Consider the following 5,841-nt stretch of genomic DNA (forward strand, 5'->3'; position numbering starts at 1 on the left):
GGGGGTATTTGATGAGTGCCAAATATTGTATATATTTGCACCTTTTTATTGGCATTTAACTCATCTTTTGTGCACTAACGCTCCATTTTATCCCATATTCTGTGTTTTCGTTGTTTTCAAGAATAAATATTTTTCTTAATTAATTTTGCATTTTTAGGTACTAAATAAAGCCTGGTTAACTCACGGAGCGAAAAGAGCAAAGGAACGGCAAAGACTCCCGCAGAAAGGTAGCGAAGAATGATGTTTGCAAGAGACGGATCAACTAGAAGTGGGCTTGAAGAGGAAGAATTGTCCTTAAAGAAGATATGGGCTTGACATACCCAAGGCCCAAAACCCTTACCCAAACCCATTTCCATTATCCATACCCATTTCCATGAGAGCCGTCAGATTGGATCCATCTCATCATCCAACGGTCGCTTCATCATCGTGCATCAAACTCTGAAGCTCCTGTCAAACATCATAGTACCTAACTCCAATCTAAGCCGTCAGTTTTGATGTATCACACATCCAACGATCGCTCACGCCTGTTTCCCTCGTGCCGTTCGATTCATTCCAACTGTGATCATCCAACGTATCATCTTCTCTGGACATCGAATTTGCTACAACCGCTCAACACTATAACACCTAACACCTATACCCCTAAACCAAACACACCCTTCTTCCCAAACATCGAGTTCTTCTCCTCCACTCCGTCTGCAGAGAAAACTATGCCATCTCCATCACCACCACGCCCTGCCACTGCCACAGCCGCCTTCACCAGCCACCACAACCTCTATAACCACCCTATTTCACTCTACAGCCAACACACTACAAAACCCATCCTCCTATTTCACCCGTTTCACCAACCCTACCCTCTGTTAGGGTTTTGACATGGGAGAATTAGGTTTATAGGTAGAGAAAGAGAGCAACAGTAGCAACATGGAAGGCATGGAGAGCAGGAAGAGGAAGAGTAGCGACGTGGGTAAGAACTGTCTAATCAAATTTTGTAACCCTAGTTTCACTGTTGATTTGGGAATTTGGGGGAAAATTGTAAACCCTAATCTTGGGTATAAATAGATGGGTGTGTTGTGTTGTAGAGGATATGCCTGGATTAGCCAGAGCACCACCTTAGAGGCCTGGACTAGCCAGTGCTCTCTACTGTTACTTGTTGTTTAATTTCAAGTTCAGTTTTATTTTCACATATTCATCATGTTTTAATTTATCAGTTGCTAAGGTTGAGATGAAACCCCGGTGATTAGAATCCCTTATTTGATTTACTTTTGCTCCATGAACTTATAATGAAAAGCATGCTTTAACCTCTGAATTCACATCAATTTACTCTCACCTAGTATGTCATGCATCCTTGGTAGTTAGGTCAAAACTTTGATGTATATTCAAGCCATGTAAACTGATTTTAGCTCAATTTGTGATTGCCCATGCTTTAAACAGATATGTAATACTAGGAATTGGCATTTGTAGTTTAATATCTGCTTGGTTGTGCTTTAGCAAGACAGCCAATACTTGGATTGACAGACTTCTAGCTTAAGGTTAATTCATCCATGATTGCAGGTGGTTTATCACATCTTCAAGGTAGTTGAGGCTAGAAAATTTATTCTCCTTGATGGAAAAAAAGGACTAGGATATCAAAGTAGGGACTTCTATGAAACTAGGCTGTGGATTCAACAACCTTAGTTCCACCTTCTCAGCTCTTTACATCTTTGCCTTGCATCTTAAAGTTGCTTGTTTACTGCCATTGTTCCTGTTACACATTGTTTTCCTCGCAGCTTAGAGAACAAATTAGTAAAAGCTTAGGAAAACTTCAAATCACACACTCCGGTCTCTGTGGATCGACCCGTACTTGTGCACATACTACAACAACACCGTGCACTTGCGGTATAACATGTAGGCTGCTTCATTGTCTTATTTTCTTACACTCTTAAAATCCTACCATGCATAAACCTTGATCGGATGGTATCCAACTAGAATCGATTTGTCTTTGATAGATTCGATTGATTAGTTGTGTGAGATCGGCATTCTCCATATTTCTCTTTGATATCTATATCGATTGAGTGCAAATCTAAACTTGACTATTTCGGTAGTTATTGGATAGGTTGATATAACCAGACAAAGGAGTTTATTAGATTAAACATAAGAGCCTTTTCCAATGACTCATATATATCTTTAGCAAGATTGATTAGAGTGGTTAGCAAACAGATTCTTTCTTTGTTGTTTGGAATACGATCCAAAGGACTTGTTATTCACGTGCGTGACTCTAGAAGTCGAAGGCACAGAGTTACTGAGAGAACTAAGTAGATATGGGTAGTCTGCTTGGTCTCAGCTATAAGAAGTTCGTAATAGATTTTGTATACCGGCCTAATTCTGAGAGAATTCAAAACTTGACTAGGTCCCGGGGTTTTTCTGCATTTACAGTTTCCTCGTTAATAAAATATTGTTGTGTCATTTACTTTTTTATTCAATTATAATTGTTTTTATTATAGCTAAAATTAAATTACACTTGTACGTTAACTCCGCAATACTTGATAGTGATCCTATAGAGTTTGGTTATTACCGAACCTATTATAAAGTAACACACTTTGTTGTTGTATTGTCTCGATCTTTTATCCATAGTCAGTCACACAAGTTATCTTGTTGTTGTGTTGTCTCGATCTCGTATCCATAGAAGATCACACGAAGTGTGAACTGAATTGTCGCATTGTCTCGACTTTTTCCATAGACGATCACATTCGTTAGAGGACTTATAGGTTGAAACAAAAAGATTGTGGTGTATTTGGGTACCCTCGTCTTTTCAAACTATTAATCCAACCCACTGAATGAGGACTTGGATGAAGTGTAACTGATAGACCCAATTTCTCGACTATATTGGAAGCTATATAATTCTCAGTACTTCAACTTTCAATGATCATGCTACAAAATTTTCCTTCAATAACACACTGAGATCTAAAAATACTATGCCTATGTTAGAAACATGGTTCAGTTACTAGCATATGACGTGTTACTCCAAGGAAATTTGTATCATAAGAATCATGCATATGCTCATAAATCTGGTCATCATTTTCCCACACCTTTTCCTCTTGTGTTTCCTCATGAGTTTTAGTTTCACTTATATATGCATGGTATTTACGACAATCACTAGAGGTATGACCATCTTGATTGCATTTGTTGCACTTCTCTCTTTTAAATTGGAATAAGAATTTGGAGGCTTAGATAAGGGAGAAAATTCTTGTTGAAATTTATTACTACGGGGGTTTGGAGTAATTTCTCGACGGATGGTAACTTGAGTTGGTTTTGTAGGGGGGATATCCATTAGTGGTGAAATTTCCGTAGGAAGTGGTGTTTGGTTATATGAAAAGTTGGTCGATGGTGGTTTTTGAACAGGTCGACTATAACTTCCTTCTTGAGCATAATAAGAACTATCTTGGTTACCAGAATAAGAGTTATATGATTTTGTAGCTCTATTATAGTTTTGATAACGATTTTGTCGTGGTTGTGAATGGATGAAAGTATTAAGCACGCGTATCTCAATATTAATAGCTTATTGAATAGCCTCAACCATCATGTATACGGATTGAGTCATTCCTTGTTGGATAAATCGATTTAAGCCTTCTATAAAACGTGCAACTAAATGTTCATCTGACTCATTCAATTGATTACGTGCAATAAGACTGTTGATAATTCTGAAGTTTAACAAATAGTTGTTGTCTAAAATTTGTAGGTAAAAGCTTATATCTAATTAAGTTTCTCGTTCTTTCCCAAGTACGTATAGGAGGCTTACCATATTTGATACGATCTTCACAGAGTTTTCCCGCCAAGCTGTAACTCCTCCTTTGAGTTTATATGCAACAAGCTTCACCCTAGAAGAGTCGGGTACGTCCATCAATTTGAAAAACGCTTGTTGATGTATTTTCAAAAGTTGTAGTGGTAGTGGTAAAAACGGATTCGTATCAGACTTGTGAAGGTAACTTTTTTAGATTTAAGTAATTTTTAGAAGTAAAGAAAACTTATTGCAAAAATTGATTTCAAGATATGAGAAAATAACCAAGACTCTGATTTCACTATTATGCATAAATGATGATGATAATTATCCAAAACTCTAATTATCTTTTAAGTCCCTTATTTCTTAATCCACATATAATCAGGCAGATTCTCAAAAATTAATTGTATCCTCTAAGCATAGATTATCTAATCAAAGTATAACCTATCTAATTGAATCACAACTAATGACGAAAATTATGCAAACAATTGAGAACTCTGCAAAAACAGTGATTGAGTGAATTATAAATTATAAATTAGAGAAAATAAAATGGTTACCACTCATTCATGCATAAATAGCTTCCTCATTGCCTTGGTTGTGGGACAATTAGCCGCTCATCATGTTGGAAACACGCTCAAAAATTAATTTCATTTATGCTCAAAGGGTTACAAATGATGAATAAGGGAGAATTATAGTAAAAATCCGTTACAACTATTGCAACAGCCGTTACAAAGAGCCGTTACTGTACTGTTGCGTTTTTTAAGTCTGTCTCTGATCTGCGACGCACAGTATGAGTCGTTGTCACTGTTCAAAAACAACTGTTGGTGCAGGTCCGTTCTTCGTGTTCTTCAGTGTTCTATAATGGCAAAAGCAGCAGCAGGTGGTCTCTCTGCAAATTCGATTTTTGTTTTACTCTGTGGTGCTCTAAACCTCTCCCAATTCTCTCTAACCTCTTCTATGAGTCCCCAGCACTCTATATATACTCCACAAGATCAAGAAATCTCGCTATAACTCGAGATAATTCTCTCTTAACTCGGTTTGATGAAAAAATATTCTGGGAATATTTTCTCTCCTGATTTAGCTTCTCACGCGTAGATTTCCATCCTGGTCACTCTAGAAAAATGTTTACACACGACCCACAATGATGCTAGAGCCCTCATGCATGAGAAGAACACACTCAAATCTTCTCCAATCCCGTGTCCAACCCGTGTTTCCTGTTTTGCATTCCGTGAATTATCCAACTCATTCTGGCCAAATTTGATCGAACCAAAATCCCAAAACGTGTTTGCTAAGACATATCACAACTTCCTACCAAAAATCAGCCATTGAATCGCACTAGAACACGTTCATTTTCTTGGTTTAAAATCTGCCAGTGAAGAGTAAATTTCTCCCGCCAAAATGAAATTTCGAATTTGGGAAGAAGATGTCCTCTCCCTAACCAGAACTGGGGTGTGAATAGCAGCTGTCTTGGGGGTAACCTGGGGGTTCCCCTTAGTAATTAGGTTACCCCTTATCCAAAAGCGAGAGTCCGAATAACACTTGTCCTCCGGGGGTGCTCCGTTCAACTTTTCGAGCCGAATTTTCCAAAAAATGTTTTATTCCCAAAAATGCCTACAAATACATAAAACACCAAAATTAATACAAAATCGATAATATTGAGATCAAATTGGACACAAAAATGTGTCTATCAAATACCCCCAAACTTATTATTTGCTAGTCCTCGAGCAAATTTATTCTAGAAAGGAAAATCATTTGAACCCCTAGGTGGCCCTAGTGGCGGAGTGTTGTCTCCGGAGGGTTTACCAGAGGTGTACCCAGAAAACCTTTACTCCATACCCTAGCTTTTTACACAGAACCTTGGAAGGCACTAAAGAATCTCCTTGGTTGGCATACTTATTGACTATAGGAGGAAGTACTCTGATGCGAAATTCCAATTGTTGTACACGAGTTTGCACTCAAGCATACTAAAATTCATATAAAGTGACAGAGCTCTACTCAGATAGTTTCTGGACATCATAAACCGGAGTCAACTAATCACATGGATAAAATAAGAAGGTGGATGTAGGTGGATGATGTTGACTAAGGTGAAC

This window comes from Papaver somniferum, chromosome 11 (assembly GCF_003573695.1).
Source record: "Papaver somniferum cultivar HN1 chromosome 11, ASM357369v1, whole genome shotgun sequence".
NCBI classification, from domain to species: Eukaryota; Viridiplantae; Streptophyta; class Magnoliopsida; order Ranunculales; family Papaveraceae; genus Papaver; species Papaver somniferum.